This window comes from Scomber japonicus, chromosome 13 (assembly GCF_027409825.1).
Source record: "Scomber japonicus isolate fScoJap1 chromosome 13, fScoJap1.pri, whole genome shotgun sequence".
NCBI classification, from domain to species: Eukaryota; Metazoa; Chordata; class Actinopteri; order Scombriformes; family Scombridae; genus Scomber; species Scomber japonicus.
Genome location: NC_070590.1, coordinates 8,800 through 20,000, shown reverse-complemented (window position 1 = coordinate 20,000; position 11,201 = coordinate 8,800).

The following is an 11,201-nucleotide window of genomic DNA, read 5'->3' as shown; positions in this document are numbered from 1 at the left end:
TTTGGAGGAGAGTGTTAGACCCTAACCCTAAACCTTTGGAGCAGAGTGTTAGACCCTAACTCTAAACCTTTGGAGCAGAGTGTTAGACCCTAACCCTTTGGAGGAGAGTGTTAGACCCTAACCCTTTGGAGCATAGTGTTAGACCCTAACCCTTTGGAGCAGAGTGTTAGACCCTAAACCTTTGGAGCAGAGTGTTAGACCCTAACCCATATTGTGCACCACATTTTAAACAGGTGATTAAATAGACACAGTTTCTGGTGTGGGTGTTCCCCCAGGAAAGGGTTTTAAAGACATGTTTGTTGGTCCTGTTGTGAAGCCCCTTGACCTCTGGGTGTAGGGGTCACCAGGGGCCTGACCTCTGGGTTTAGGGGTCACCAGAGGCCTGACCTCTGACCAGATAATCCTGCAGGGTTAGGGTTTTTGTGTTTTCTGTGTGCAGTGATTATTCTGTGTTCTTTAAACGTGTCTGAGCTGCCGAGTATCCTGGTGAAGTTCTCTTTAGTGGCTCTGACCAGTTGGGTTGCTGGTAGAGAGCATGAGGTCACCAAGGGGAGCACAGATGACCAGTTGGGTTGCTGGTGGAGAGCATGTGGTCACCAAGGGGAGCACAGATGACCAGTTGGGTTGCTGGTGGAGAGCATGTGGTCACCAAGGGGAGCACAGATGACCAGTTGGGTTGCTGGTAGAGAGCATGTGGTCACCAAGGGGAGCACAGATGACCAGTTGGGTTGCTGGTAGAGAGCATGAGGTCACCAAGGGGAGCACAGATGACCAGTTGGGTTGCTGGTGGAGAGCATGAGGTCACCAAGGGGAGCACAGATGACCAGTTGGGTTGCTGGTGCAGAGCATGAGGTCACCAAGGGGAGCACAGATGACCAGTTGGGTTGCTGGTGGAGAGCATGAGGTCACCAAGGGGAGCACAGATGACCAGTTGGGTTGCTGGTGCAGAGCATGAGGTCACCAAGGGGAGCACAGATGACCAGTTGGGTTGCTGGTGGAGAGCATGAGGTCACCAAGGGGAGCACAGATGACCAGTTGGGTTGCTGGTAGAGAGCATGAGGTCACCAAGGGGAGCACAGATGACCAGTTGGGTTGCTGGTGGAGAGCATGAGGTCACCAAGGGGAGCACAGATGACCAGTTGGGTTGCTGGTGGAGAGCATGAGGTCACCAAGGGGAGCACAGATGACCAGTTGGGTTGCTGGTGGAGAGCATGAGGTCACCAAGGGGAGCACAGATGACACTAAAATAGGTTTAGTTTGTAAAAAAATGTTTAGAGCTGTTCTCCTAGATGAGCGGCTGTAGCCTCTAGTAGCCAATGTCTTAATAGTGTTTTAGTTACATCCATGTCTGTGTGCTCCTAGTGTCTCCCCCCCTCCCTGTGTCTCCCCTCCTCCCTGTATCTCCCCCCTCCCTGTGTCTCCCCCCTCCATGTGTCTCCTCCCTCCCTGTGTCTCTCCCTCCTCCCTGTGTCTCTCCCTCCTCCCTGTGTCTCTCCCTCCTTCCTGTGTCTCCCCCCTCCCTGTGTCTCTCCCTCCTCCCTGTGTCTCCTCCCCTCCCTGTGTCTCTCCCCCTCCCTGTATCTCTCCCTCCTCCCTGTGTCTCCTCCCCTCCCTGTGTCTCTCCCTCCTCCCTGTATCTCTCCCTCCTCCCTGTGTCTCCTCCCCTCCTCCCTGTGTCTCCTCCCCTCCCTGTGTCTCCCCCCCTCCTTCCTGGGGGCGGGCCCCAGATGCAGGCTGCTGCTGCTGCAGGATACACACCTGAGGCTCATCTACTCATCACCCCACTGCTCAAAGACACCAGCCCTCCACTCATTCATCACCAGATCTTTACAGTTCACCACTTGGTAACTTTGTCAGGGTCAGGGTCAGGGTTAGGGTTCCTCACGGCTCCTTACGGCTCCTTACGGCTCCTTACGGCTCCTTACTCGTGATCTCAAGTATTCAGTGTCCTCTAGTCTCCTGTGTATTTGTCCCCAGCCTTTTTCAATCCTTTGTGTTTTTTGCTCCCGTGTCTCCTGCCTCGTTTTGACCCTGACTCCCTTTGCTCCCAGATTCCCTGCCCTGCCAGCAAGCAACCGCTCTGGACCTTCTCCTCCACCACATCACTGTGTCCTTGCCTGCCTGCCCTCCTGTGTCCTCCAGCTCCCTCTCCAGCTCTCCAGCCTCTAACCTCCCCTGTGGATTCAATGAAGTCCGTATTGTGAGTTTACTCAGTGTCTGCCTTCTTGGTCCTCCAGCCACCTGTTGGCACAGTTTTAGTATCTGTCCTGAAGTCCCCTTCGTGACTACATATTCTGTGGAATCTCAAAAGTTGTGATTTAAGTGAAAAAATGTATTAATTGGAAACAAAAACATTAGCTAATTAGGATCTCTGAAATTAGACCTAGACGTTTTTACATGTTGCCAAAAATCCATAAGGACCCTGCTTAGTGGAGCAAACCATTTTTAATCCCCCCCGGTAGACCAATAGTCTCTGATTGCAGCAGTGAAACCTACAGAACTGCAGAGTACTTGGACTTTTAATCCCCTATCCACAATGCACCCGAGTTACTTAAAAGATGCACATGATGTCATTGATAAGGTAAAAAGTTCACATATTCTGGCAGATTCGATTCTCTTTACTATCGGCATTGATCGTCTCTACACAAATATAGACACCAGAGACGGCATTCAAGCTGTGGAAAACATTTTAAAAAAACTATGATTAAAAAAGACCAGACAAAGAATTATTCTAATTTTTAGAAATTAGCTTAAGTAAAGATGATTTTGAATTCAATGGTGAGTATTTTTTACAAATTAAGGGGACAGCTATGGGCAATAATATGCCCCTGCTTATGCCAATATTTTTATGGCTCATTGGGAAGCAGGCGCCTCTCTGTGTAATAAAAGACCCTTATTATCGTTATTTAGACGACGTGTGAGGCATCTGGACACATTCAGAAGAGGATTTCCAGTTATTTCTGAACACTCTTAATAACTTCAATTCATCTATAAGATTAAAACACACCTTAAGCAACAATTAAACTGACTTTCTGGACGCAACATTCAAAGGACCCAAATTTAATGAGACTAATAGACTGGATATTAAAGAACCTGACACACATGCTTTACTCCACAAAACCAGCTTTCACCACAAACACACATTTGCAGTTCTGATTAAATCACAGTTACTTATGTTCCATAGGATCAGCACACTGCATTCAGACCTCCTCCAGGCCTCTAGGGTGCTCTTCTCTGCACTATCTAGCAGAGGGGACTCTAGGACCGTCCTTAGAGACTGCTCCAAAACGTTCCTCCAAATGAAACCCATTCAGGTGTCCACCATCATTCCTTTGGTCACCACATATTCTGCCCCCACAGTGAAGCTGGTTAGAGATATCAGAAATAACTTTGAAACTCTCATAAAAGGAAGGGACTTCTCAGTGATTGTAGGATCATTGCTGCATTCAGAAGGAACAAAAACTTAAAGGATCACCTGGTGAGAGCCACAATTAAACCAATCCAAATTCCAAAAAGAAGCACATGAGTGATTTCTTTAAACAGCTGAGGTGGGTATCAAACAGACACAATAAAAACATCTTCAAAGTTTACAATCAGGGAAATATCAAATCCAAATATTGTGTATCATCAGTTGTAAACAATGTGGCCTTCAATATGTTGGTGAGACAGGAAACACAATCCATACCAGATTCACACAACACAGATATAACATGTTGAGAAAGAAAGACTCCCACACTCAGCTGGTTAAACACTTTATTCAGCACGATAGTCTGCAGAGCCTCTGCCCTCGAATCAAACCCAAACCCTGGCCCAGAGGCAGAGAGCAGAACGAACATGGATTCATGAACTAAACACCAGATTCCCACAGAGCTTGAATTAAAAGTAAAAGAGGGATAAAGGATGAGCTGTTGCAAGTCTGGATGGAGCGTGCAAAAAAAAGATGCTCCCCAACCGCAACGCGGTTGGGGTACACATTCCCCGACCGCAACGCGGTCGGCCGAAATTTTTGCCTAACCCTAACTCTAATTGATAACCCTAACCCTAACTGATAACCCTAACCCTAATTGATAACCCTAACCCTAAACCCTAACCCTAACCCTAACTGATAACCCTAACCCTAACCCCTAAACCTAACCCTAATTGATAACCCTAACCCTAATTGATAACCCTAACCCTAACCCTAACCCTAACTGATAACCCTAACCCCTAAACCTAACCCTAACTCTAATTGATAACCCTAACTCTAATTGATAACCCTAACCCTAACTGATAACCCTAACCCTAATTGATAACCCTAACCCTAAACCCTAACCCTAACCCTAACTGATAACCCTAACCCTAACCCCTAAACCTAACCCTAATTGATAACCCTAACCCTAATTGATAACCCTAACCCTAACCCTAACCCTAACTGATAACCCTAACCCCTAAACCTAACCCTAACTCTAATTGATAACCCTAACCCTAATTGATAACCCTAACCCTAATTGATAACCCTAACCCTAATTGATAACCCTAACCCCTAACCCTAACCCTAACCCTAATTGATAACCCTAACCCCAACCCTAACCCTAATAGATAACCCTATTGTTTAGGTTTAGGTTTAGGGTTAGGGTTAGGGTTAGGTTGTGGGATAGAGCCAGGACCCTCGAATGAGGAATCCCGGAGGTGCACTCTCCATCCTGTGGATGGACAGTCCCCCATCCCCATCTTCCATATTAGGGTTAGTCAGGTAAGTATATTTATTATGTTTAATTATATTTTTTGTAATTATATAAAATATATTGTTTTACTTAACATATATATTTTAAATTATGTCTAGTCGGGTCGCCTTGGGTATATCAAGTATGAATTCTATTTTTTGTCTTTTTGTTTTTTTCTTTTTTTAGGTTTTTTATTTTTCTATTTTTTTATTTTTCATTTTTTCCTTGTTTGGCTTCATATAATTCCCACCCGTATTTTGTTTTGGTTAACCTGTAGTTCTTCTGTGTGTCTTAAGGTGGCGTTGCAACGTTTCGTCACGCATCTTGGGACTTCATCAGGCTGCCACTGCACACAGGTATGCCCCCTTTGTCTGTCTTCTGGAGAGATGTTGCTCCCTCAGAGGTCTGTGCCAAACTGAATGTTCGTGCTTGTTCGTCTCCTTTTATACTCTCCCTTCTTACCGTTAGTTTTAAATTTCGTGTCGAATTTTCCTCCGTCTGTTTTAGCCTAGTACCCTTATTTTCCCATTTTAAATTAACCAGAATGTTTTTTAACCTTTTTAACCATAAATTATATTAACCCTATGAATTTTGTATTTATTATACTTGTATTTTATATTAATTTATTAACCCTTCTCCAATTTCCTTCTCCCCTTAGGTATTTCCGTTCCCGTTACTTAGCTTCCATCCTTCCCTATTCCTGTTTGCGTACCTCGTGTTTCTCTTGCCTTCGTCTTGGCTGACACGGTATTTGTTTATTTGTTTGTTTGTTTATTTCTTTGTTTGTGCCTCTCTTGGCTTTGTTTGTCCTCTTCTTGGGTTCTCAGGATATAGTTAGGGTTTGTAGTTAGGGCTAGGGTTAGGACTTAGATTAGGGCTAGGATTTAGGATCAGGGTTCTCCCAAACTAGGGTTAGGGTTCCCAATTAAGGTTAGGGTTAGGGTTAATACTTAGGGTTAGGGTTAGGGTTCCCAATTAGGGTTAGGTTTAGGGCTATAATCCCAGTGATGTTAGGGTTAGGGTTAGGGTTAGGGTTAGGGTTAGGGTTAGGGTTAGGGTTAGGAATGGGGATGATAACCACGATGACATATTTGAGGATGACATATTTATGAATAACTTTTGATAGGAAGGTCGTATCAAAATGTGCCATACCTTCACGTGTTGGTCTCGTCAGGCCGCGTTGATGGATACTAGGATCCTCGATGTCCGTTATAGGGGGGCGGAGTTATGGTCAAAAAACAAGTTTTTTTGTTGATATCGCCGGAACGGAAGGTCGTAGAGACACGTGCTTGGTGTCTACGTGTCGGGCGTGGCCGAATTATGGCAGACGGAGACGGGTTGCAAGTCTCTATGATGTACCGTTCTCGAGTTATCGCGAGAAAACCGTTTTCCCATAGGAATCAATGTATTTTTCGAAAAATTCCGAAAATTGTAGTGTTGATGAAAAATGTCACTGCACAGAAAGTAGTTTAGAGCACGTTTCAGGCCATTCTGAGTCCATTGGAAGTGACTTTTTGTGAAGTCATTTTCATATGTTTTCTGTCCACAGGTGGCGCTATTGAGTGTACAGCATGCAGAATTCTATCCAGCAAGAACTCCCGACTGGTTAGGTTTAGTAAAAGTGACATGTCCAGGTGTAAGGGTTTTAGGGTTAGGGTTAGGGTTAGGGTTGGGGTTAGGGGTTAGGGTTAGGGGTTAGGGTTAGGGTTAGGGTTAGGGATGAAGGGTTGAGCCCGCCTCCCGAAGGAGACAGGAGGGGCACGCTCCACCCCCCCGGACCTCCCCCTATCCCGGTCCCAAAAAGGCTGGCGGGTCCGCTGGCGCCTCCTGCCACGCTGGACCAACACCCAGTCACCCTCATAATCACCCATAATTGGGTGGTGTCCAATATTTATATTTTTATTTTTTTGTGTGTTTTTTGTTTTTTCAAAAAATGAACTAAAAAGAAAAAGTTTTAATAAAGTTTTTAAATAAAGTTATCAAAAAATAAAAATCAAATTGTTTTTATCTGAATATAAAATCTAAAAATCAAAATCCAAAATAAATTACAATAAACAACTAAGGAAGGTGTGCCGACAACGTTTCGACCCTGTTTGGGTCTTCCTCAGGTCAATGGCACACAAGAAAATCAGTTGTCAAAGGCTGGTAAGTTGTTGTTCGATCGCTGTCTGTGTTGAAAGTGAATTCCCTCCTGAAGCGCTCCCTTTTATACCCTGTTTTCCGTCATGAATTTGTAACCCAAAAATGTAGTGTTCGTCAAATTGTTATATTTTGTTCCCTCAACTTTAACCCCACAAATGCCAATCCCAATGAATTATATTAACCCCCTTGTATTTATTAACCCCAAAATGAATTATTAATGATTTTATTATTAACCCAATGAATTGTAAAGCCCAATGAAATTATGTATTTTAATATTTATTTATTTATTCAACCCATATAAAACAAAATTAAGTAAAGGGGTGTGGTTAGGTTTAGGGTTAGGTTTAGGGTTAGGTTTAGGGTTAGTTAGGGTTAGGTTTAGGTTTAGGGTTAGGTTTAGGTTTAGGGTTAGGTTTAGGTTTAGGTTTAGGGTTAGGTTTAGGGTTAGGGTTAGTGGTTAGGGTTAGTGTTAGGGTTAGGGTTAGGTAGGGTTAGGGTTAGGGTTGGGTTAGGGTTGGGTTAGGGTTAGGGTTAGGGTTAGGTTGTGGAAAGTGATCCCTCCTCCAGCCGGAGAAGGGAGGTGCACGGTCCACCCACCGTTGGTCTGCCCTGTACCACCGATCATCTGTGGGTTGACGCTGGCGCCGGCGTCCTCGGCGCACCAGCGTCCAACCCTCCTCAGCCATGCTGAGTCCTTTTTTCCAGGTAAGTACCCGGTAAGTATTGTCTTTTTTTCAGGTAAGTAGGTTCTTTTTCAGGTAAGTAGGTCTTTCTTTTTTTCAGGTAAACAAAGGTAAGTATTGTTTTTTTTTGTTTTTTTATTTTTAATTGTTTTTTAATAAAAATCAAATTAAAAACAAACAACTAAGGGCGCTCTCAAAAGAGAGGATAATCGGAAAATGAAATTATTTTTAATAAAATAAAAGTGTTTTTAAATCAAAATGAAATTCTTTTTAGAATTTTTAAGCTAACGAGCTAAAAAAAGCTAGCGAAAAAATAGAGCTAGCGAAAAAATAAAAATAGCGTGCCAAAAATCGCAACGTTTCGACCCGTTACGGGTCTTCTTCAGGCAATGGCACACTAAAAAGCTCTATTGAAAAGGCTGGAGAGATGTTGACTGGTCGCTGTTTGAATACAAAGTGAGCTCCTTTCTCTGCTCACCTCCTTTTATACCCTCTGTTTTTTGGTGCGCAAATTTTTAATGTCACCTTTTTCGCGTGACATTTTATTTTGCGCCACCTCCAAATTAACCCCTTGAAACCCAAAAAAATGAAATACCATCAATGTAATGTATATATTAAAACCAAAATTATATTTTTTAATCATAAATTATTGCTTTTAACCCCATGAACTTATTTATATAACTTAAATCTTTTATGAAATTATATTTTTAAACATAAAAACACTTAGGATTCGGGTTAAGATTTAAGGTTAAGTTTTAGGATTCAGGTTAGGTTTAGGGTTAGGTTTAGGGTTAGGTTTAGGTCTAGAATTTAGGAGGGTTAGGGTTAGGGTTAGGGTTAGGGTTAGGGTTAGGGTTAGGGTTAGGTTGTGGAAAGTGATCCCTCCTCCAGCCGGAGAAGGGAGGGTTAGGGTTAGGGTTAGGGTTAGGGTTAGGGTTAGGTTGTGGAAAGTGATCCCTCCTCCAGCCGGAGAAGGGAGGGTTAGGGTTAGGGTTAGGGTTAGGGTTAGGGGTAGGGGTAGGGGTAGGGTTAGGGTTAGGGTTAGGGTTAGGGTTAGGGTGGTTAGGGTTAGGGTTAGGGTTAGGGTTAGGGTTAGGGTGTGGAAAGTGATCCCTCCTCCAGCCGGAGAAGGGAGGTGCACGGTCCACCCACCGTTGGTCTGCCCTGGGGTTAGGGTTAGGGTTAGGGTTAGGGTTAGGGTTAGGGTTAGGGTTAGGGTTAGGGTTAGGGTTAGGGTTAGGGTTAGGGTTAGGAATGGGGATGATAACCACGATGACATATTTGAGGATGACATATTTGTGAATAACTCTTGATAGGAAGGTCGTATCAAACTGTGCCATACCTTCACGTGTTTGTCTCGTCAGGCCGCGTTGATGAATACTAGGATCGTCGATGTCCGTAATAGGTGGGCGGAGTGATGGTCAAAAAACAAGTTTTTTTGTTGATATCTCCGGAACGGAAGGTCGTAGAGACACATGCTTGGTGTCTACGTGTCGGGCGTGGCCGAATTATGGCAGACGGAGACGGGTTAGGGTTAGGGTTAGGGTTAGGGTTAGGGTTAGGAATGGGGATGATAACCACGATGACATATTTGAGGATGACATATTTGTGAATAACTCTTGATAGGAAGGTCGTATCAAACTGTGCCATACCTTCACGTGTTTGTCTCGTCAGGCCGCGTTGATGAATACTAGGATCGTCGATGTCCGTAATAGGTGGGCGGAGTGATGGTCAAAAAACAAGTTTTTTTGTTGATATCTCCGGAACGGAAGGTCGTAGAGAGACATGCTTGGTGTCTACGTGTCGGGCGTGGCCGAATTATGGCAGACGGAGACGGGTTGCAAGTCGCTAGGATGTACCGTTCTCGAGTTATCGCGAGAAAACCCGTTTTCCCATAGGAATCAATGTATTTTTCGAAAAATTCCGAAAATTGTAGTGTTGATGAAAAATGTCACTGCACAGAAAGTAGTTTAGAGCACGTTTCAGGCCATTCTGAGTCCATTGGAAGTGACTTTTTGTGAAGTAATTTTCATATGTTTTCTGTCCACAGGTGGCGCTAGGGTTAGGGGTTAGGGTTAGGGTTAGGGATGAAGGGTTGAGCCCGCCTCCCGAAGGAGACAGGAGGGGCACGCTCCATCCCCCCGGACCTCCCCCTATCCCGGTTAGGGTTAGGGTTAGGGTTAGGGTTAGGAATGGGGATGATAACCACGATGACATATTTGAGGATGACATATTTGTGAATAGGGTTAGGGTTAGGGTTAGGGTTAGGTTAGGGTTAGGGTTAGGGTTAGGAATGGGGATGATAACCACGATGACATATTTGAGGATGACATATTTGTGAATAACTCTTGATAGGAAGGTCGTATCAAACTGTGCCATACCTTCACGTGTTTGTCTCGTCAGGCCGCGTTGATGAATACTAGGATCGTCGATGTCCGTAATAGGTGGGCGGAGTGATGGTCAAAAAACAAGTTTTTTTGTTGATATCTCCGGAACGGAAGGTCGTAGAGACACATGCTTGGTGTCTACGTGTCGGGCGTGGCCGAATTATGGCAGACGGAGACGGGTTAGGGTTAGGGTTAGGGTTAGGGTTAGGGTTAGGGTTAGGGTTAGGAATGGGGATGATAACCACGATGACATATTTGAGGATGACATATTTGTGAATAACTCTTGATAGGAAGGTCGTATCAAACTGTGCCATACCTTCACGTGTTTGTCTCGTCAGGCCGCGTTGATGAATACTAGGATCGTCGATGTCCGTAATAGGTGGGCGGAGTGATGGTCAAAAAACAAGTTTTTTTGTTGATATCTCCGGAACGGAAGGTCGTAGAGAGACATGCTTGGTGTCTACGTGTCGGGCGTGGCCGAATTATGGCAGACGGAGACGGGTTGCAAGTCGCTAGGATGTACCGTTCTCGAGTTATCGCGAGAAAACCCGTTTTCCCATAGGAATCAATGTATTTTTCGAAAAATTCCGAAAATTGTAGTGTTGATGAAAAATGTCACTGCACAGAAAGTAGTTTAGAGCACGTTTCAGGCCATTCTGAGTCCATTGGAAGTGACTTTTTGTGAAGTAATTTTCATATGTTTTCTGTCCACAGGTGGCGCTAGGGTTAGGGGTTAGGGTTAGGGTTAGGGATGAAGGGTTGAGCCCGCCTCCCGAAGGAGACAGGAGGGGCACGCTCCATCCCCCCGGACCTCCCCCTATCCCGGTTAGGGTTAGGGTTAGGGTTAGGGTTAGGGTTAGGGTTAGGAATGGGGATGATAACCACGATGACATATTTGAGGATGACATATTTGTGAATAGGGTTAGGGTTAGGGTTAGGGTTAGGTTAGGGTTAGGGTTAGGGTTAGGAATGGGGATGATAACCACGATGACATATTTGAGGATGACATATTTGTGAATAACTCTTGATAGGAAGGTCGTATCAAACTGTGCCATACCTTCACGTGTTTGTCTCGTCAGGCCGCGTTGATGAATACTAGGATCGTCGATGTCCGTAATAGGTGGGCGGAGTGATGGTCAAAAAACAAGTTTTTTTGTTGATATCTCCGGAACGGAAGGTCGTAGAGACACATGCTTGGTGTCTACGTGTCGGGCGTGGCCGAATTATGGCAGACGGAGACGGGTTAGGGTTAGGGTTAGGGTTAGGGTTAGGGTTAGGGTTAGGAA